The sequence below is a fragment of the Triticum urartu genome, chromosome 2A, assembly GCF_056163025.1.
Source record: "Triticum urartu cultivar PI428250 chromosome 2A, HENAU_Tu73, whole genome shotgun sequence".
NCBI lineage: Eukaryota > Viridiplantae > Streptophyta > Magnoliopsida > Poales > Poaceae > Triticum > Triticum urartu.
Window position 1 is genome coordinate 592650738 of NC_141874.1, and position 22412 is coordinate 592673149.

Below are 22412 nucleotides of genomic sequence, written 5' to 3' on the forward strand. Positions count from 1 at the left end.
AACAACATGATTTCCAAGACAGGGTTGCCGTACCACTCTGGTGCGGAACGTGTCCTTGTGGACCTTCGAATTTCAGTAGGAGCTTGATCAGAAGTATCTTGATCATTATCATTAACTTCCTCTCTAGTCGGTGCAGGCACCTCAGGAACATTTTCTTGAATTGTGCCATTTTCCGGTTCAAGAGGTAACACTTCATCAAGTTCTACTTTCCTCCCACTTACTTCTTTCGAGAGAAACTCTTTCTCTAGAAAGAATCCATTCTTGGCAACAAAGATCTTGCCTTCGGATCTGAGGTAGAAGGTATACCCAACAGTTTCTTTAGGGTATCCTATGAAGACGCATTTTTCCGACTTGGGTTCGAGCTTTTCAGGTTGAAGTTTCTTGACATAAGCATCGCATCCCCAAACTTTTAGAAACGACAACTTAGGTTTCTTACCAAACCATAATTCAAACGGTGTCGTCTCAACGGATTTCGATGGAGCCCTATTTAAAGTGAATGCGGCAGTCTCTAAAGCATAGCCCCAAAAAGATAGCGGTAAATCGGTAAGAGACATCATAGATCGCACCATATCTAATAGAGTGCGATTACGACGTTCGGACACACCATTACGCTGAGGTGTTCCAGGCGGCGTGAGTTGTGAAACTATTCCACATTTTCTTAAGTGTGTGCCAAATTCGTGACTCAAGTATTCTCCTCCATGATCTGATCGTAGAAACTTGATTTTCCTGTCACGTTGATTCTCAACCTCACTCTGAAATTCCTTGAACTTTTCAAAGGTTTCAGACTTGTGCTTCATTAAGTAGACATACCCATATCTACTCAAGTCATCAGTGAGGGTGAGAACATAACGATAGACACCGTGAGCCTCAACACTCATTGGACCGCACACATCAGTATGTATGATTTCCAATAAGTTGGTTGCTTGCTCCATTGTTCCTGAGAACGGAGTCTTGATCATTTTACCCATGAGGCATGGTTCGCACGTGTCAAATGATTCATAATCAAGAGACTCTAAAAGTCCATCTGCATGGAGCTTCTTCATGCGTTTGACACCTATGTGACCAAGGCGGCAGTGCCACAAGTATGTGGGACTATCATTATCAACCTTACATCTTTTGGTACTCACACTATGAATATGTGTAGCAATACGCTCGAGATTCATTAAGAATAAACCATTCACCATAGGAGCATGACCATAAAACATATCTCTCATATAAATGGAACAAGCATTATCCTCGGATTTAAATGAGTAGCCAACTCGAATTAAACGAGATCCTGATACAATGTTCATGCTCAAAACTGGCACTAAATAACAATTATTGAGGTTTAAAACTAATACCGTAGGTAAATGTAGAGGCAGCGTGCCGACGGCGATCACATCGAACTTGGAACCATTCCCGACGCGCATCGTCACCTCGTCCTTCGCCAGTCTCCGCTTATTCCGCAGCTCCTGCTTTGAGTTACAAATGTGAGCAACTGCACCAGTATCAAATACCCAAGAGCTACTACGAGTACTGGTAAGGTACACATCAATTACATGTATATCACATATACCTTTTGTTTTGCCGGCCTTCTTGTCCGCTAAGTATTTGGGGCAGTTCCGCTTCCAGTGACCACTTCCCTTGCAATAAAAGCACTCAGTCTCGGGCTTGGGTCCATTCTTTGGCTTCTTCCCGGCAGCTTTCTTGCTAGGCGCGGCAACTTCCTTGCCATCCTTCTTGGAGTTCTTTTTACCCTTGCCCTTCTTGAACTTAGTGGTTTTATTTACCATCAACACTTGATGTTCCTTCTTGACTTCTACCTATGCTGATTTCAGCATTGCAAATACCTCAGGAATGGTCTTTTGCATCCCCTGCATATTGAAGTTCATCACAAAGCTCTTGTAGCTTGGTGGAAGCGACTGGAGGATTCTGTCAATGACCGCGTCATCCGAGAGATTAACTCCCAGCTGAGTCAAGCGGTTATGTAACCCAGACATAGTGAGTATGTGCTCACTGACAGAACTATTTTCCTCCATCTTACAGCTAAAGAACTTGTCGGAGACCTCATATATCTCGATTCGGGCATGAGCTTGAAAAACCATTTTCAGCTCTTCGAACATCTCATATGCTCCATGTCTCTCAAAATGCTTTTGGAGCCCCGGCTCTAAGCTGTAAAGCATGCCGCACTGAACGAGGGAGTAGTCATCAGCATGTGTCTGCCAAGTGTTCATAACGTCTTGGTTCTGTGGGACGGGTGGATCACCTAGCGGTGCTTGTAGGACATAATCTTTCTTGGCAGCTATGAGGATGATCCTCAGGTTCCGGACCCAGTCCGTATAGTTGCTGCCATCGTCTTTCAGCTTGGTTTTCTCTAGGAACGCGTTGAAGTTGAGGACTATGTTGGCCATTTGATCTACAAGACATATTGTAAAGATTTTAGACTAAGTTCATGATAATTAAGTTCATCTAATCAAATTATTCAATGAACTCCCACTTAGATAGACATCCCTCTTCTAGTCATCTAAGTATAACATGATCCGAGTTAGCTAGGCCGTGTCCGATCATCACGTGAGACGGACTAGTCAACGTCGGTGAACATCTTCATGTTGATCGTATCTTCTATACGACTCATGCTCAACCTTTCGGTCTTCTGTGTTCCGAGGCCATGTCTATACACATGCTAGGCTCGTCAAGTCAACCTAAGTGTTTTGCATGTGTAAAGCTGTCTTACACCCGTTGTATGTGAATGTTAGAATCTATCACACCCGATCATCACGTGGTGCTTCGAAACAACGGACTGTCGCAACGGTGCACAGTTAGGGGGAACACTTTCTTGAAATTATTATGAGGGATCATCTTATTTACTACCGTCGTTCTAAGCAAACAAGATGAAAAACATGATAAACATCACATGCAATCTAATAATAATAGTGACATGATATGGCTAATATCACATAGCTCCTTTGATCTCCATCTTGGGGCTCCATGATCATCTTGTCACCGGCATGACACCATGATCTCCATCATTGTGTCTCCATGAAGTTGCTCGCCAACTATTACTTCTACTACTATGGCTAACGCGTTTAGCAATAAAGTAAAGTAATTTACATGGCGTTTCTCAATGACACGCAGGTCATACAAAAATAAAGACAACTCCTATGGCTCCTGCCGGTTGTCATACTCATCGACATGCAAGTCGTGATTCCTATTACAATAGCATGAACAACTCATACATCACATATATATCATTCATCATTCATCACAACTTTGGCCATATCATATCACAAAGCACTTGCTGCAAAAACAAGTTAGACGTCCTCTAATTGTTGTTTGCAAGTTTTACGTGGCTGAAACAGGGTTCTAGCAAGAACGTTTTCTTACCTACGTGAAAGCCACAACGTGATTTGTCAACTTCTATTTACCCTTCATAAGGACCCTTTTCATCGAATCCGCTCCAACTAAAGTAGGAGAGACAGACACCCGCCAGCCACCTTATGCAACTAGTGCATGTTAGTCGGTGGAACCGGTCTCACGTAAGCGTACGTGTAAGGTTGGTCCGGGCCGCTTCATCCCACAATACCGCTGAAGCAAGATAAGACTAGTAGCGGCAAGAAAGTTGACAACATCTACGCCCACAACAAATTGTGTTCTACTCGCGCAAGAAAAACTACGCATAGACCTAGCTCATGATGCCACTGTTGTGAACGTTGCAGAAAACAAAAATTTTCCTACGGTTTCACCAAGATCCATCTATGAGTTCATCTAGCAATGAGTGATTGGATGCATCTACGTACCTTGTAGATCGCGAGCGGAAGCGTTCAAAGAACGGGGATGAGGGAGTCGTACTCGACGTGATTCGAATCACCGAAGATCCTAGCACCGAACGGATGGCACCTCCGCGTTCAACACACGTACGGTCAGCGTAACGTCTCCTTCTTCTTGATCCAGCAAGAGGGAAGGAGAGGTTGAGGAAGATGGCTCCAGCAGCAGCACGACGGCGTGGTGGTGATGGAGCTGCAGTACTCCGCCAGGGCTTCGCCAAGCGCTATGGAGGAGGAGGTGTTGGAGAGGGAGAAGGAGGCAACCAAAGGCGTGGGTGAAAAAGCCATCCTTCCCCCACTATATATAGGAGGGCCTAGGGGGGGCGCCGGCCCTAGGAGATCCAATCTCCTAGGGGGGGGCGGCGGCCAAGGGAGGTTTCCCTTCCCCCCAAGGCACCTAGGGGTGCCTTCCCCCATTGGGACTCTTCCCTCTTGAAACCCTAGGCGCATGGGCCTCTTGGGGCTGGTGCCCTTGGCCCATGTAGGCCAAGGCGCACCCCCTACAGCCCATGTGGCCCCCCGGGACAGGTGGCCCCACCCGGTGGACCCCCGGGACCCTTCCGGTGGTCCCGGTACAATACCGATGACCCCGAAACTTGTCCCGATGCCCGAAACAGGACTTCCCATATATAAATCTTTACCTCCGGACCATTCAGGAACTCCTCGTGACGCCCGGGATCTCATCCGGGACTCCGAACAACATTCGGGTTACTGCATATACATATCCCTACAACCCTAGCGTCACCGAACCTTAAGTGTGTAGACCCTACGGGTTCGGGAGACATGTAGACATGACCGAGATCGCTCTCCGGTCAATAACCAACAGCGGGATCTGGATACCCATGTTGGCTCCCACATGCTCCTCGATGATCTCATCGGATGAACCACGATGTCGAGGATTCAAGCAACCCCGTATACAATTCCCTTTGTCAATTGGTATGTTACTTGCCCGAGATTCGATCGTCGGTATCCCAATACCTCGTTCAATCTCGTTACCGGCAAGTCACTTTACTCGTACCGTAATGCATGATCCCGTGACCAGACACTTGATCACTTTGAGCTCATTATGATGATGCATTACCGAGTGGGCCTAGTGATACCTCTCCGTCATACGGAGTGACAAATCCCAGTCTTGATCCATGTCAACCCAACAGACACTTTCGGAGATACCCGTAGTATACCTTTATAGTCACCCAGTTACGTTGTGACGTTTGGTATACCCAAAGCACTCCTACGGTATCCGGGAGTTACACGATCTCATGGTCTAAGGAAAAGATACTTGACATTGGAAAACTCTAGCAAACGAACTATACGATCTTGTGCTATGTTTAGGATTGGGTCTTGTCCATCACATCATTCTCCTAATGATGTGATCTCGTTATCAATGACATCCAATGTCCATAGTCAGGAAACCATGACTATCTGTTGATCAACGAGCTAGTCAACTAGAGGCTTACTAGGGACATGTTGGTGTCTATTATTCACACATGTATTACGATTTCCGGATAACACAATTATAGCATGAATAAGACAATTATCATGAACAAGGAAAGATAATAATAATGCTTTTATTATTGCCTCTAGGGCATATTTCCAACACCCGATTCTCAACCGAAACGGAAATATTCCTCTAAATCTGAGAAGAATAGATACTACCCTGATCTCATCCAATAACTCTAGTAGCCTTTTTCCTATTTAGAGCGAACATGGCCGACAACGATGAGGCCGGCGGTTCGGGCAAGTCATTCTGGGAGCTGTCCTAGGAGATGGAGGAAGAACCTCACCGCTATGAGGACGCCGCGAAAGACACCAATCCCGACTACACAACCCCTAGTGGCGTCGGGGATGACACCACTGATGGTGTCGCCGGGGGTGCCACCACTGATGATGGCAGCAAACGCACAGATGGCAGCCAACCGAAGAGGCAACGAAGGGACCGGCGCCGGAACGTGCTCGGCACCATCAAGGAGGAATTTACTGAAGTGTCCTCCAGTGGGCATCCAACGACGCCCAAAGAATTAGTCAGTGGGTACGCGGGACAACTCGGGTGCATTATCTGGGGCACCGTCTCGATCAACACCGAGAACCTAAGGCATCGTGAACGAGCGAACGCAACCTCCTCTTTACGAAGCTGCACGAACGATACAAGTTCCCCGGTGACTTCACAAACACACGCCTCTTAGGGAATAAAGTGAACAGTGCTGCCCTCACGAAGATGAGCACGGCCTGGCTACTTGGAGAGCCGCGGTGAAGAGAAGGATTCTAAGTGGTGATAGTTATGAGAAGATCAAGGAGACAAATCCTTCAATCAGCGAAGCTGACTACCTGGAGTTCAAGATCAAGTGCGAGAGCAATGCATTCGCGGAATCAAGTCAGTGGGGGAGAGATATGCGGGACTTGAACTTAGGGGTCCACAAACTCGGTCCCGGCGGTTACAGAGTGGTGGAACATATATGGGACAAGGAGGACGCGGAGCGTGCCGAGCAAGGCCTATCGCCCCTCTTCGATAAATACCATGAAAAGTAGACCATGAACTATGTCAGGGCCCAGTACAAGGTGGACCCGGTAACAAAGGAGCTTACCACGGATCTGAAGGTGAAGGCGCTTGAGCTTGTTCTGGTAAGGAATACACCCTCGCGTAATTAGCTCCATATGGTTGCATTCTAATTAATGAAGCCAAATTTCTAAATGGTTCATGTTCCTTCCGCAGGAAACTGTAAGCAGTAGCGCGGGGTCTCAGAGCTACCCGTCTGCCCCTTGGGACAGCACTTTAAATAGGGTGTTGAACGTAATGAAACACAAGGATAAGTTCAGTAAGCCGTCGTCAGCTGGCCGTGTCGCCGGCAAAGGCTTGTCCACGAAATGGTTGGAATACTATAAGGCTGGGCGAAAGGAGAAAAAGACCAGCTCGGAAAGCTAGGAGCGCGAGGTTAAAGAACTCAAGGCACAAGTGGCGCGGATTCCTGAGATAGTCCAAGAGCAAGTGCGAGACCAAGTGGGAGCGACGATCACCGCCATTATGCCTACCTTGCTTGAGGGGCTGCGGGGGTGGATTGCGGGCGGCCAACAGGGCCCGCCCCCGATTCCCAGCTTCATGGGCAGCAACTCGCACAACGCGCCGACATTGGTGTCTCCAGCGAAGGCGGCATTGGTGTCTCCGGCGTCGGCGCCGGCATTGGAGCTTAGTGCACCCGGGTGTGGGAAGAATACGCCGGCTGGCACCTCGGCAGCAAGTGGCCCCTCCGTCACTTGCACGCCCGCCGTTGGCGGTGCCTTGACATTAGCCGAGCTCGACGCCATCACGGTAACTAAGCCTCGGTCGATGACTTCATCTCCTTGCCTTTGATTGGGCATCCCTGACGCCCTACATGTTTTCGCAGGGTGCCGCCAACGTTCCATGCACTCTCCTGCACTTCGTGGACGGCGAGTTGATTGCTGTCGCCAAGGCCAAAATCGTTGAACCGGGCAACCGCGTGTTCCATGGTAATCCGATGCCACCCACCGCGTATAGGGTTCAACTGGTTCGGGTGCTGCAGGGCTGCGACGACTTGTTACCTCCGTATCGACCCCCTGGGGCCGACAAAGATGATGTGATGACCCTCAGCGCCTGCTTAAACTGGTCCATGCTTTGGCCGAAGAGCCAGATTCGTTTGGGGGCGGGGGACACCACCCCACAGACAACACCGCCAGTCATGCCGGCGCCAAGCCATGGCAAGACCGCCGCAACGCTACCGCCGTCAGCTGATCCGGACATGCATATGGCACAGGATCCGGACGACGACGATGGTACATTTTCCAACGTCGATAAGTACATGAACGAACATGGGTACAGTGACGAATTCTTGGGGCCTCCTTCTCAAGAACCCAACAACCCTGGAAAAGACGATCGCGATCTTGCTGGTACCGCGAAGAAACCCAATTGCAATAGGCGTCGTCTGGCGTTCAGTTCTTAGGAGACGCCTCCAGCTACCGCCTTCACCGAGACTCAAATAGCCGAGGTGCGGAATATTATCAGCCCCAACACACTCAAGAAGGTGGTCTCTGAGTAGAACTCGATCCCATTACAGCAGAAGAAGCAGAAGGGACAGAAAAGAAAAAATAACAAGGGTGCGAGCCAGCCGACACTGAGTACGATCCGTGCTCAGGACGGGCCACCAATACCTAAGGATATCTCGAGGAGGGTGCATGTGGCGGGTACGCCGATGCTACCGACTAATCTACTCAGTGCTGCAACCGGTGCTATGCAGAGTCTGCATGACAGTGTTCTTTCTATGGAGAAGTGGCGTCTCTCCGAGAATGATGTGGCATACCCGGTTTTCGTGGCCAAGGTGCCAGAGGGCAAGGGCTTTGTCGATAGCACCATCGGGCGTATGACCGTCCTACAGTTTGATGACATCTTCGCTATGTTTAACCTTCATCCGCTGCACTACACCTTCATTCGGCTATTTTCGCTCAGTATGGAGATGCGGATCATTAGAGACAAGACCCCGGACATCGTGATAGTCGACCCCTTCTACATGCGTGCCAAGATCTTGGGCAGCGCTGGGGACCGGCAAGTCACGAGTTCATACCTCGAAGGCGTCATTCTGGCGAACCCAGATAAGGATAACTTCCTCGTGCCTTACTTTTCTGAGTAAGTCATCCCCTCACCACCCCGTAACATATGATTTCTTAGATTTTGATCATTCTTTTTTTTTCTAACATTCCGTATTTTGTGCAGTGACACACATTGGACACTCATCCTCTTAAGCCCGAAATATTCCATGGCCATGTATTTCGACTCGGACCGCCAGTCGAAGAAAGACTACACAAATATCAAGAAAGTTCTTGATGATGCTCTCCCCGGATATGCCAAATCTGGAGGCACCTTCAGGAGGCCAATTTGTAGGTATAGCAAGCACGTGTTCACCAACGTAACGGCGTTCCCTTGCATCAAGCAGCCACCTGGCAGTCAGAAGGATGCCTACTACACCCTCCATCACATGCGGGCGATCGTACGTGACCATAATCACCTTATGCTACCAACTAATCTCAAAGATTGGGTTGCATGCTTGTCGGCAATCCAGGATGAGGACATCAGACAAGAATTCTTTCACATCCAGTCGGAGTTTGTGGAAATCATCTATCAAGATGCCCTTTGTACCTCGGGGCCGTTCTACCTCAAATATCAACCGTCCAACAATGAAATAGAAACAACGCTACAAATGCAGGCTGACAACGACCGCACATTCATGACCATCACGAAAGACGGCGGCTTCATCCACACTCCGGTCCCTGAGTCGAGTCGACTTTAATGAACTTGTATGTCTCTTTAGTTTGGACAGTCGTTCAACTTATATGTAATCGATGCTATTTATTAGTAGGACCATGAATCATGCTATTAATGTGTTGCTTTTCTCTTTTGATCCTTTTGTTGCATACTTATATATTGCTTATACATTATCTGTGAATTGCTACTAACGTTTTGTTTGTCTAGTGCATAGAGATGTCGTCGTATGTCGTGTACAAGGGTGAGGTTCTCGGAGTCTATGACGACTAGGAGGAGTGTCGGAGAAAGGTTCACCGTTTCAGCGGTAACAGTTACAAAGGGTACACCACTAGGGCGGAGGCGGAAGCTAGATACGCGCGCTATCTAGCGGGAGAGAGGAGGGAGCGGAGGAGGAACCAGATGAAGATCAGTTTCATCGCGATGATGCTCATTGTGACCGCAACCCTCTTCTATGCGATGGTAGTTTAGATATCGACTTGTAATGTGAAGACAAACTCGCTACTCGCGGTCTCGAGACTTGTAATGTTCTAACTTTATTCGATATTTTGAATTCGGAGACTAATATGATGAATTGTATTCGGAGACTAATCTTCTATTGTATTCGATAAATCTGCTGTTTATATGTTGTGCTGTTTATATTCTGTGCTGTAATGTATTTTGTAACCTGTGCAAATATAAGAAAAGCAAAAAAATCCTAATATTCATAGTAGTGGCGCACCATATTGCACTTTAGTGGCGCACAGAAATAAACACACCAGTGGCGCATTATCTAAAAGTGTGCCATTAGTAACCCAGAGCACACGGTACACATGGCCCCTTGGAGTAACAGCAGTGGCGCACTTCTGGGCCTAGTAATGGCGCACTTTAGCTGCGCCATTAGTGTCTGGGATAGTAATGGCGCACCAGGTGGTGCGCCATTACTATTTATTAGTAGTGGCGTGATAATAGTGGTGCACCTATAGTGCGTCATTAATAGCCAAAATAGGTGCGCCACTAACAACCTTTTTTCTAGTAGTGGAAGGAGGAGAGAGGGAGGAAGGAAAGGGGGGCCGGCCCCCCTCCCAATTCGGATTGGGCTTGGGGGGGGGGCGCCCTCTCCTAGGTCGCCTCCTTCTCTCTCCCACTAAGGCCCAATAAGGCCCATACACTCCCCAGGGGTTTCCGGTAACCTCCCGATTCTCCGGTAAATGCCCAAACTCACCCGGAACCATTCTGATGTCCAAACATAGCCATCCAATATATCGTTCTTTATGTCTCGACTATTTTGAGACTCCTCAACATGTCCGTGTTCACATCTGGGACTCCGAACAACCTTCGGTACATCAAAACACATAAACTCATAATACCGATCGTCACAGAACGTTAAGCGTGCGGACCCTATGGGTTCGAGAACTATGTAGACATGACCAAGACTCATCTCCGGTCAATAACCAATAGCGGAACCTGGATGCTCATATTGGTTCCTACATATTCTATGAAGATCTTTATCGGTCAAACCGCATAACAACATACGTTGTTCCCTTTGTCATCGGCATGTTACTTGCCCGAGATTCGATCGTCGGTATCTCAATACCTAGTTCAATCTCGTTACCGACAAGTCTCTTTACTCGTTCCATAATGCATCATCCTGCAACTAACTCATTAGTCACATTGCATGCAAGGCTTATAGTGATGTGCATTACCGAGAGGGCCCAAAGATACCTCTCCGACAATTGGAGTGACAAATCCTAATCTTGATCTATGCCAACTCAACAAGTACCATCGGAGACACCTGTAGAGCACCTTTATAATCACCCAGTTACGTTGTGACGTTTGGTAGCACACTAATTGTTCCTCCGGTATTCGGAGTTGCATAATCTCATAGTCATAGGAACATGTATAAGTCATGAAGAAAGCAATAGCAACATAAATGATCAAGTGCTAAGCTAACGGAATGGGTCAAGTCAATCACATCATTCTCTAATGATGTGATCCCGTTAATCAAATGACAACTCATGTCTATGGCTAGGAAACTTAACCATCTTTGATTCAACGAGCTAGTCAAGTAGAGGCATACTAGTGACACTCTGTTTGTCTATGTATTCACACATGTACTAAGTTTCCGGTTAATACAATTCTAGCATGAATAATAAACATTTATCATGATATAAGTAAATATAAATAACAACTTTATTATTGCCTCTAGGGCATATTTCCTTCAATCTTTGCATCTCAATTTGCAGAGATCACGTCCCGTTCCGCGTAGAGAAAACTAGGGTAAAGGATTGATGGGCGGACGGAGTAGTCGGAGGGTGCCGCCTAGCGTAGGGGCGGAGCTGGAGCAAATGTTACCCGACGCACCACTTTAACAAGGAGTAAAATTTTCAAGCAACAATGTATTGAATAAGGGTGTGTTTCAAATATTATCGGATGCAATAGAAGGCGGTGACTAAAAAAAGAATGTAACCATCAAAATGTTTACTATAATGATAAAAAAGAGGGAAGAAAATTACTTGAAATGGATGACTTGCATTTTCAAATTCCAGAATACATCATCCCACAGAAGGTACAATATATTGTTTAAATATATTATCCATTTCATCTACTGCAACACCACCTTGGGTCGAAACACTCCTACCTACCTGTGACTCCGAGGTACCCACACCACCATCTGATGCTTGATATCCTAGCAACAAATCACCCATTACCTTTCTAATTTTCTCCACTTCTGTAGTTGCATGTTCAAACCCATAGAGAGAGCCAAACAAAGCTTGCAACATATGAAGCTTATATCTTGGATCAAGGACTGTTGCCAGAGACATAATACCACACACTTCTTTCCAATACTTCTCAAACTTCGTCTTCATTTCCCCGGACATCTTTTGCAAAGGAACATGCTCACTAGTAGACCATTTTCGTATTGCTAGACGAATAGAAGATATTTTGGGGAAGAACAGATTTGTGGTAACATATTTAGTCCCTGAGAATAGTTCAGTGATCTAAAAAAAAACTTGTAGCCTATCACAAAGTTCTTTTGCAAATTTCCAATCTTCTACGGTTGAGCAACAGTTGAATAGGAGCTCACGTGTTCTTAGTTTCTCGAACACATCAGTGTATAGTAATGCAATGGATATCATTTTATATGTTGAATTCCACCTAGTCTTGCAATCCAAAAGCAACCTTCTAGAATAGTCAATGTTTAGAGTGTGTGCCATCTTTTCAAATTTCTCGTGCCTTTTAGGTGTGGCCTGCCAAAATGCAACACTATCGCGGACTCTAGCAATACCTTTCTCCATGACACTCATTCCATCTTTCACAATCAGATTAAGGATATGTGCCCAACAACACATATGCAGATACTTACCCTCCAACACAAGGGATTTAGTATCCAACTCATCTATCAAGATATCAATAGCCTTGTCATTAGTTGTGCAATTGTCAAGGGTAACTGTGGATAAATTCATCTCTAGATTCCAATCAAGAAGACATTCGTGCAAAGCTTGACAAATAACTTCACCATTATGTGGGGCTGGTACATATGCAAACCTAATATACAATAAACATCCAGGTTCAGCTTCACAATCATTAACAAAATAGTTCAGATTCATAATGACACAAAAAAGCTTCGCTTTAACAAAACATACCTCAAATCAATAAAATGGGTTGTAACAACCATGTAGCATTTCTTTTGCTGGCCTGCAGTCCACAAGTCTGAGGTGACAGCTACTCGTTGTTTGAAATTTGCAAAATATTTCACCATCTTTTCCTTTTGGGCTGAATGCATAAGCAAGATATCCTTTCTAATGGTATTTCTGAAGGAAATATGCCCTAGAGGCAATAATAAAGTTGTTATTTATATTTCCTTATATCATGATAAATGTTTATTGTTCATGCTAGAATTGTATTAACCGAAAACTTAGTACATGTGTGAATACATAGACAAAACAGAGTGTCCCTAGTATGCCTCTACTTGACTAGCTCGTTAACCAAAGATGGTTATGTTTCCTGACCATAGACATGTGTTGTCATTTAATGAACGGGATCACATCATTAGAGAATGATGTGATGGACAAGACCCATCCGTTAGCTTAGCATTATGATCGTTAAGTTTTATTGCTATTGCTTTCTTCATGACTTATACATGTTCCTCTAACTATGAGATTATGCAACTCCCGAATACCGAAGGAATACCTTGTGTGCTATCAAACATCACAATGTAACTGGGTGATTATAAAGATGCTCTACAGGTGTCTCCGAAGGTGTTTGTTGGGTTGGCATAGATCGAGATTAGGATTTGTCACTCCGTGTATCGGAGAGGTATCTTTGGGCCCTCTCGGTCATGCACATCACTATAAGCCTTGCAAGCAATGTGACTAATGAGTTAGTTGCGGGATGATGCATTACGGAATGAGTAAAGAGACTTGCCGGTAACGAGATTAAACTAGGTATGATGATACCGATGATCGAATCTCGGGTAAGTAACATACCGATGACAAAGGGAACAACATATGTTGTTATGCGGTTTGACCGATAAAGATCTTCGTAGAATATATAGGAGCCAATATGAGCATCCATGTTCCGCTATTGGTTATTGACTAGAGATGTATCTCGGTCATGTCTACATAGTTCCCGAACCCGTAGGGTCCGCACGCTTAACGTTCGATGACGATTTGTATTATGAGTTATGTGATTTGATGTACCAAAGGTTGTTCGGAGTCCCGGATGAGATCACGGACATGACGAGGAGTCTCAAAATGGCCGAGACGTAAAAATCGATATATTGGAAGGCTATATTTGGACATCAAAAAGGTTCCAAGTGATTCGGGTATTTTTCGGAGTACATGGGAGTTACGGGAATTCGCCGAGGGAAGTAGTGGGCCTTAATGGGCCATACAGGAAAGGAGAAAAGGGCCTCAAGGGGTGGCCATGCGCCCCCCTATGGCAAGTCTGAATTGGACTAGGGAGGGGGCGGCGCCCCCCTCTCTTTCCTTCTCCCTCTCCTACTCCTTCCATCTCTCCTCTCTTGGAAAAGGAAGGGGACTCCAACTAGGATTGGGAATCCTAGTTGGTCTCCCCCCATTGGTGCGCCCCTCCTAGGCCGGCCTCCTCCTCCTCCCTCATTTATATACGTGGCCAACGGGGCACCCCAAGACACAACAGACAATCTCTTTGTTGTGTGCGGTGCCCCCCTCCACAGTTACACACCTCGGTCATATCGTCGTAGTGCTTAGGCGAAGCCCTACGCCGGTAACTTCATCAGCACCATCACCACGCCGTCGTGCTGACGGAACTCTCCCTTGGCCTCAACTGGATCAAGAGTTCGAGGGACGTCATCGAGCTGAACGTGTGCAGATCGCGAAGGTGTCATACGTTCGGTACTTGGATCGGTTGGATCGCAAAGACGTTCGACTACATCAACCGTGTTACTAAACGCTTCCACTTTCGGTCTATGAGGGTACGTGGACACACTCTCCCTGCTCGTTGCTATGCTTCTCCTAGATAGATCTTGCGTGATCGTAGGATTTTTTTTGAAATACTACGTTCCCCAATAGTGGTATCCGAGCCAGGTCTATGCGTAGATGTTATATGGACGAGTAGAACGCAAAGAATTGTGGGCGATAATAGTCATACTACTTACCAGCATGTCATACTTTGATTCGGCGGTATTGTTGGATGAAGCGGCCCAGACCAAAATTACATGACCGCGTTCATGAGACTGGTTCTACCGCCGTGCTTCGCACACATGTGGCTAGTGGGTGTCTGTTTCTCCAACTTTAGTTGAATCGAGTGTGACTACGCCTGGTCCTTGTTGAAGGTTAAACCAATAAACTTGACGAAAAATCGTTGTTGTTTTAATGCGTAGGTAAGAACGGTTCTTGCTAAGCCCGTAGCAGCCACGTAAAACTTACAACAACAAAGTAGAGGACGTCTAGCTTGTTTTTGCAGGGCTTGCTGTGATGTGATATGGTCAAGACGTGATGATATATAATTTGTTGTATGAGTTGATCATGTTTTGTAACAGTTATCGGCAACTAGCAGGAGCCATATGGTTGTCTCTTTATTGTACAAAATGCAATCACCATGTAATTGCTTTACTTTATCACTAAGCGGTAGCGATAGTCGTAGAAGCAATAGTTAGCGAGACGACAACGATACTTCGATGGAGATCAAGGTGTCAAGCCGGTGACGATGGTGATCATGATGGTGCTTTGGAGATGGAGATCAAAGGCACAAGATGATGATGGCCATATCATATCACTTATTTTTATTGCATGTGATGTTTATCCTTAATGCATCTTATTTTTCTTAGTACGGCGGTAGCATTATAAGATGATCCCTCACTAAATTTCAAGATATAAGTGTTCTCCCTGAGTATGCACCGTTGCTACAGTTCTTCGTGCCGAGACACCACGTGATGATCGAGTGTGATAAGCTCTACGTTCACATACAACGGGTGCAAGCCAGTTTTGCACACGCAGAATACTCGGGTTAAACTTGACGAGCCTAGCATATGCAGATATGGCCTCGGAACACTGAGACCGAAAGGTCGAGCGTGAATCATATAGTATATATGATCAACATAGTGATGTTCACCATTGAAAACCACTCCATCTCACGTGATGATCGGACATGGTTTAGTTGATTTGGATCACGTGATCACTTAGATGATTAGAGGGATGTCTATCTAAGTGGGAGTTCTTAAGTAATATGATTAATGAACTTTAATTTATCATGAACTTAGTCCTGATAGTATTTGCATAACTATGTTGTAGATCAATAGCTCATGATGTAGCTTCACGTTTACTTTTGATATGTTCCTAGAGAAAAACTATGTTGAAAGATGATAGTAGCAATGATGCGGACTAGGTCCGTGATCTGAGGATTATTCTCATTGCTGCACAGAAGAATTATGTCCTTAATGCACCGCTAGGTGACGGACCTATTGCAGGAGCTGATGCAGATGTTATGAACGTTTGGCAAAGCTCGATATGATGACTACTTGATAGTTTAGTGCACCATGCATTATGGCTTAGAACCGGGACTTCAAAAACGTTTTGAACACCACAGAACATATAAGATGTTCCAAGAGCTAAAATTTGTATTTCAGACTCATGCCTGAGTCGAGAGGTATGAGACCCCTGACAAGTATTTTGCCTACAAGATGGAGGAGAATAGCTCAACCAATGAGCATGTGCTCAGAACATCCGAGTACTACAATCGCTTGAATCAAGTGGGAGTTAATCTTCCAGATAAGATAGTGATTGATAGAGTTCTCTAGTCACTATCACCAAGTTACTGGAACTTCGTGATGAACTATAATATGCAAGGGATGACGAAAACAATTCACGAGCTCTTCATGATGCTGAAATCGACGAAGATAGAAATCAAGAATAGTATTAAATGTTGATGATTGACAAGACCACTAGTTTCAAGTAAAAGGGCAAGGGAAAGAAAGGGAACTTCAAGAAGAATCACAAGCAAGTTGCCACTCCCATGAAGAAGCCCAAAGCTAGACCCAAGCCTGAAACTGAGTGCTTCTACTACAAAGGAAATGGTCACTGATACGTCCATTTTGCATCATGCTTTTATGTTGATATTTATTGCATAATGGGCTGTTATTACACATTATGTCACAATACTTATGCCTATTCTCTCTTATTTTACAAGGTTACCCGAAGAGGGAGAATGCCGGCAGTTGGAATTCTGGGCTGGAAAAGGAGAAAACATTAGAGACCTATTCTGCACAACTCCAAAAGTCATGAAACTCCACAAAAGTCATTTTGGAATATATTAAAAATATTGGGCGAAGAAAGCACCAGAGGAGGGCCACACCCTGTCCACGAGGGTGGGGGGCGCACCCTACCCCCCTGGGCACGCCCCTGCCTCGTGGGCCCCCTGGCAGGCCTCCGGTGCCCATCTTTGGCTATATGAAGTCTTTCGCCATGGAAAAAATGGAGAGGAAGCTTTTGGGACGAAGCGCCGCCGTCACGAGGTGGAACCTAGTGAAACCAATCTAGGGCTCCGGCGGAGCTATTCTGCCGGGGAAACATCCCTCCAGGAGGGGGAAATCATCACCATCGATCCTCTCATCAGGAGGGGGTCACTCTCCTTCAACATCTTCACCAGCACCATCTCCTCTCAAACACTAGGTTTTGGGTCATCAAGAATATTCTCAAGACTAGACAAGTTATCAGCCACGGGGTTCTCAGCTCACTTTATATCAGTGATATGTAAGTCAAATTCTTGTAGCAAAAGAACCCACCTAATGAGTCTAGGTTTAGCATCTTTATTTTCCATAAGATATTTTATAGCAGCATGGTCGGTGTGAACAGTAACTTTAGAATCAACAATGTAAGATCTGAATTTATCACAAGCAAACACCACTGCTAAGAATTCTTTTTCAGTAGTACCATAATTTATTTGAGCACTGCCTAGAGTTTTACTAGCATAAGGAAACCATTTAATTTCTTATCAACTCTTTGTCCTTGAACAACACTGAGGGAGTCCTGGATTAGGGGGTATCCGGACAGCCGGACTATAACCTTTGGCCGGACTGTTGGACTATGAAGATACAAGATTGAAGACTTCGTACCGTGTCCGGATGGGACTCTCCTTGGCGTGGAAGGCAAGCTTGGCGATATGGATATGTAGATCTCCTTCCTTGTAACCGACTCTGTGTAACCCTAGCCCCCTCCGGTGTCTATATAAACCGGAGGGTTTAGTCCGTAGGACAGAAGAACAATAACAACAATCATACCATAGGCTAGCTTCTAGGGTTTAGCCTCTCTGATCTCGTGGTAGATCAACTCTTGTACTACCCATATCATCAATATCAATTAAGCAGGAGTAGGGTTTTACCTCCATCGAGAGGGCCCGAACCTGGGTAAAAACATCGTGTCCCTTGTCTCCTGTTACCATCCGCCTAGACGCACAGTTCGGGACCCCCTACCCGAGATCCGCCGGTTTTGACACCGACATTGGTGCTTTCATTGAGAGTTCCTCTGTGTCGTCATCGTCAGGCTTGATGGCTCCTTCAATCATCAATAGCGATGCGGTCCAGGGTGAGACTTTTCTCCCCGGACAGATCTTTGTATTCGGCAGCTTCGTACTGCGGGCCAACTCGCTTGGCCATCTGGAGCAGATCGAGAGTTACGCCCCTGGCCATCAGGTCAGATTTGGAAGCTTAAACTACACGGCCGACATCCGCGGAGACTTGAACTTCGACGGATTCGAGCCCCTGCCGAGTGCGTCACACTGTCACGATGGGCATGACTTAGCTCTGCCGCCGAACAGTGTTCCGGAGACCGCACCTGCAACTGCTCCGACCCTCACTTCGGAGCCAATTGCGCCATCCGTGGACGGGTGGCTAGACCCCGCGTCGGAGGCCGCAGTCTCAGCGGCGATCGAGCCGAATACCAACCTTACCCTTCACGAAAGCCGTGACTCCAAGTTGTCGGATTCTTCTCCGGCCACGGACTCCGAACTGCCTGCGCCCTTACCAATCGAATCCGACTGGGGCACCGATCATGGAGTTCACCTCTGCAGATATCTTTCAACATTCGCCCTTCGGCGACATACTGAACTCTCTAAGTTCTCTCTCCTTGTCAGGAGAGTCCTAGCCGAACTATGTTCAGCAGGATTGGGATGCGGACAACGAAGAAATTCGCCGCCCACCCACCACCCACTTAGTAACCACCGTCGATGATTTAACCGACATGCTCGACTTCAACTTCGAAGACATCGACGGCATGGACGACGATGTAGGAGAGGAACAGGAACCACTGCCCACAGGGCACTGGACAGCCACCTCATCATATGACATATACATGGTGGATACACCCAAAGAAGGCAATGGCGACGGAACAACAGGGGATGACCCTTCCAAGAAGCAACCTAAGCGCCGACGTCAGCGGCGCCGCTCTAAATACCGCCAAAGCAAAAGCAGTGATACCGGCACAGGAGATAATAACACTCCGGATAGTGCCGAAGACAACGACAACCCCCTCCAGCAAGATTCAGCGCAAGAGGATGGAGAAGCCAGCCCTCCTGAGAGAGCGACAGATAAAGAGGAAGAGGATGATAATTACATGCCTCCCTCCGAAGACGAGGCAAGCCTCGACGACGACAAATTTGTCGTGCCTGAGGATCCCGTTGAGCAAGAGCGCTTCAAGCGCCGGCTTATGGCCACAACAAATAGCGTTAAGAAAAAGCAACAGTAGCTTAGAGCTGATCAAGACTTGCTAGCCGACAGATGGACTGAAGTCCTTGCGGCCGAGGAATATGAACTCGAACGCCCCTCCAAGAGCTACCCAAAGCGCAGGCTGCTACCCCGATTAGAGGAAGAAGCATTAAAACCTACATCTCCAGCGTATGACGCGGCTGATCGGCCACCTTGTGGCCACGACAGAGAGGCCTCTCGGCCCAAAACTCAGGCCGCACCCTGGCGTCACTCAAATACCATGGCACGGGGAAATGCGCCAGACCTGCGAGACGTATTGGAGGACAAGGCAAAGCAAGCAAGATCGATCTACGGACCGCGAGGGCGCCCCACTACACGAGACGATAACCGTCATGCCGGATACAGTAAAAGTAAATCCGGCCGGGCCGAACACAGCAGACAAGACTCATTCGAGCTGCGTTGTGATATAGCCCAATACAGAGGCGCCGCACACCCGCTATGCTTCACAGATGAAGTAATGGATCATCAAATCTCAGAGGGTTTCAAACCCGTAAATATCGAATCATATGATGGTACGACGGATCCTGCGGTATGGATTGAGGACTATCTCCTACATATCCACATGGCCCGTGGCGACGATCTACATGCCATCAAATACCTCCCACTTAAGCTTAAAGGACCAGCTCGGCATTGGCTTAACAGCCTGCCAGCAGAGTCCATTGGCTGCTGGGAGGATCTGCAAGCCGCATTCCTCGACAACTTCCAGGGCACTTACGTGCGACCACCAGATGCCGATGACTTGAGCCACATAGTTCAACAGCCAGAGGAATCGGCCAGGCAATTCTGGACACGGTTCCTGACCAAGAAAAATCAAATCGTCGACTGTCCGGATGCAGAGGCCCTAGCAGCTTTCAAGCATAACATCCGCGACGAGTGGCTCGCCCGGCACCTGTAACGCCCCGGTAGTTAAGCTACAGTAACCACACACAAATGGTGCCATGTCATCCCAATTAAATTTCTAAACCTCACTTTGATCCAAACCGAGTTCAAATTCAAATTCGAAATAAAGGCAAACATCAAAAGTTTTCAAATATTAAAAACAAAATGTTCTTGTTGAGCCCGTTAATGCATAGTAGATTATGATGAAGAATCCACTTTTTTTATATAATGAATAAATGCACTAAAAAGATTTAAACGGTAGCAAAAACATTATTTAAGTGCCTTTGATATTTTATAAAATGATAAACTATTTATTTTTGAGGTAGAACTTTTTAGGGTAGTGGGTTATTTTGAAACACTATTTTTGAAGCTATTGTCAAATTTTATTAAACTAAAATTAGAGTGTAGCTAAAATAAAACAGAAAAGTAATAAAAACAGAAAACAAACAAATAAAAAAAAACAAACAAACATAGATGATGCCCCTCCCCTGGGCCGTTCGGCCCAAACGGGCCACCAGGCCAGCCCACCTAACCCCTCTACTAACCCCACTAGGGGGAAACCCTAACCTACCCACTCCCCACTCCCCTCCCCACGACTCGCCCCCCTCCTCCCCCGATTCAGATCGGATCGGGGCTCACGACGAACTGCCCCCCCTCTCGCGACGCCAGCGCCCCACTCCCCCCATCTCCTCGACCCCGACGCCGCGCCCCATCGCTCGCCGTCGCCACTCCGTCGCCGTTGGATGCCGTCGCCAGAGCGCTTCCCCGTCGTCCTCTACGTCGTCGCCGCCTCGCCGAATCGTCCCCGTCACCCTCCTCGTCCCCCATTGCCGCGTGCCCTACACCCCCTGTGAGGGCCTCCTCCTTCTCTGCCTTCACCCGCAGCGCGCGCTTCCCTCGCCTGCGCACGCCCGCGCCCGGCGCTGCTCCCCACCAGCGCTGCAACTCTGACGCACCCCCTCCTCGCCCGCGGCTCCCTGCTCCTCACGCCGCCCCGCTCGTCGCACCGCACCCCTCGTCCACTCCCGTACACGTGCCCGCATCACCCCGCGCTGGCCGCTCCCGGCCTTGCGACCGCTCGCGCACGCCCGCTCCTCGACGCGCCCGGGGCACGCCCCGCAACCACCGCCCGCGCCTCGTGACCTCACCGCTCGCACGCGAGCCCCGCCGCTGCGTTTTCCCCTCTTCCCCCGCTCCCTGCTGCGAGCTGCGGCTGGATGCCGGCAGCTCGTCCCGGCCGTGCCCTCCCCTGGCTGCCCCGCTCTCGTCGCCCTTGCCGCTGCTCCGCCTGCCCTGCTTCGCTCTGCTGCCCGCTTCCCCACTGTGGTCTGCCTCGCCCGCATGCTGCACGCGCCGGCCGCCTCTGTCCCGCCACAACTGACCGCCGGCGCCGCCCTCCGCCGGGCGCGCCCGACCCCGCCATCTTCTGGCCATGGCCGCCGGCGCCCACGCCCGAAACCAGCGCCGGCGCGGCCTTGCCTCGCTACCAGGGTAGGCTGCGGCTTCGCCTGCTGCCCGTTTGCCCAATAGCCCGATAAGGCCCCGTGTGCCTATGACACATGGGGCCCATGCCCTAGAACGTAAATAAAAATAAAAATAAAAATTAATTAATTAAAGAAATAATTAACTTAATTAATTTTGATTAATTAAACCAATCAATTAACTAAACTAATTAAATTGTTAGTTAATAAATTAATCAGTCAATGACAGTGGGGCCCACCCCTAATTAATTCTGATTGGATTAATTAAATTTCGATAATTAACATGTGTCTCTGACCAGTGGGACCCACTAGTCAGGTTGACCAGTCAACCCCTGTTGACTGCCATCAGCATGACATCATGCTGATGTTATAAATCCATTTTCGAATTAAATTAAACAATTAATTAAATTCCAAAAATTAATAAAATATTTACAAAATCATATATTTTAATTCGTAACTCGGATTAAATTATTTTCAACATGAAAGTTGCTCAGAACGACGAGACGAACCCGGATACGCAGCCCGCTCGTCCGCCACACACCCCTAATATATCAAACTCGCAACTTTCCCCCTCCGGCTCCTTTGCCCGAAAACGCGAAACACCGGGGATACTTTCCCGGATGTTTCCCCCCTTCACCGGTATCACCTCATACCGCGTTAGGGCACCCCTAGCATCGATACTTGTCATGTCATGCATCTCTATGCACCTGTTTGCTTAAATATTTATTGTTTCTTCCCCCTCTTCTCTTGCTAGACACCGA

At 47.4% G+C, this 22412-nt stretch overlaps 1 pseudogene; it reads left to right on the top strand.

The window, feature by feature from the left end:
- The first annotated feature begins 7171 nt into the window (after nt 1-7171).
- Nucleotides 7172-8440, top strand: LOC147986115 (uncharacterized; annotated as a pseudogene).
- Nucleotides 8441-22412: the final 13972 nt, after the last annotated feature.